The following is a 1,219-nucleotide window of genomic DNA, read 5'->3' as shown; positions in this document are numbered from 1 at the left end:
TACTGTTCTCCATAGTGGCTGTATCAATTTACGTTCCCACCAACAGTGCAAGAGTGTTCCATTTTCTCCACACCCTCTTCAGAATTTGCTGTTTGTAGATTTTCTGATGATACCCATTCTAACTGGTGTGAGGTGATACCTCATTGTAGTTTTGATTTGCATTTCTCTAATAATTAGTGGTGTTGAGCAGCTTTTCATGTGCTTCTTGAGCATCTGTATGTCTTCTTTGGATAAATGTCTATTAAGACCTTCTACCCATTTTTGTATTGGGTTGTTTGTTTTTTTTTAATATTGAGCTGCATGAGCTGTTTATATATTTTGGAGATTAATCCTTTGTCCGTTGATTCATTTGCAAGTATTTTCTCCCATTCTGAGGGTTGTCTTTTCATCTTGTTTATGGTTTACTTTGTTGTGCAAAAGCTTTTAAGTTTCATTAGGTCCCATTTGTTTATTTTTGTTTTTATTTCCATTACTCTAGGAGGTGGATCAAAAAAGATCTTGCTGTGATTTATGTCAAAAAGGGTTCTTCCTATGTTTTCCTCTAAGAGTTTTATAGTGTCCGGTCTTACACTTAGGTCTCAAATCCATTTTCAGTTTATTTTTGTATATTTTTCCCAGAACCACTTATTGAAGAGACTTTCTTTTCTCCATTGTATATTGTTGCCTCCTAGGTCATACATTAGCTGACCATAGGTGAGTGGGTTTATCTCTGGGCCTTCTAACTTGTTCCATTGATCTATGTTTCTGTTTTTGTGCCAGTACCATATTGTCTTGATTACTGTACCTTTGTAGTATAGTCTGAAGCCAGGGAGTCTGATTTCTCCAGCTCCGTTTTTTTCCCTCAAGACTGTTTTGGCTATTTGGGATCTTTTGTGTATCCATACAAATTTTAAGGTTTTTTTGTTCTATTTCCATAAAAAATGCTTTTGGTAATTTAATAGGGATTGCATTGAATCTGTAGATTGCTTAGGGTAGTAGAGTCATTTTCAGAATATTGATTCTTCCAATCCAAGAAAATGGTATATCTCTCCATCTGTTGGTATCATCTTTAATTTCTTTCATCAGTGTCTTATAATTTTCTGCATACAGGTCTTTTTTCTCCCTAGGTAGGTTTATTCCGAGATATTTAATTCTTTTTGTTGCAATGGTAAATAGGAGTGTTTTCTTAATTTCACTTTCAGATTTTTCATCATTAATGTATAGGAATGCAAGAGATTTC

This window comes from Physeter macrocephalus, chromosome 7, assembly GCF_002837175.3.
Source record: "Physeter macrocephalus isolate SW-GA chromosome 7, ASM283717v5, whole genome shotgun sequence".
In the NCBI taxonomy this organism is placed as follows: domain Eukaryota; kingdom Metazoa; phylum Chordata; class Mammalia; order Artiodactyla; family Physeteridae; genus Physeter; species Physeter macrocephalus.
This window is presented reverse-complemented; position numbering follows the sequence as displayed.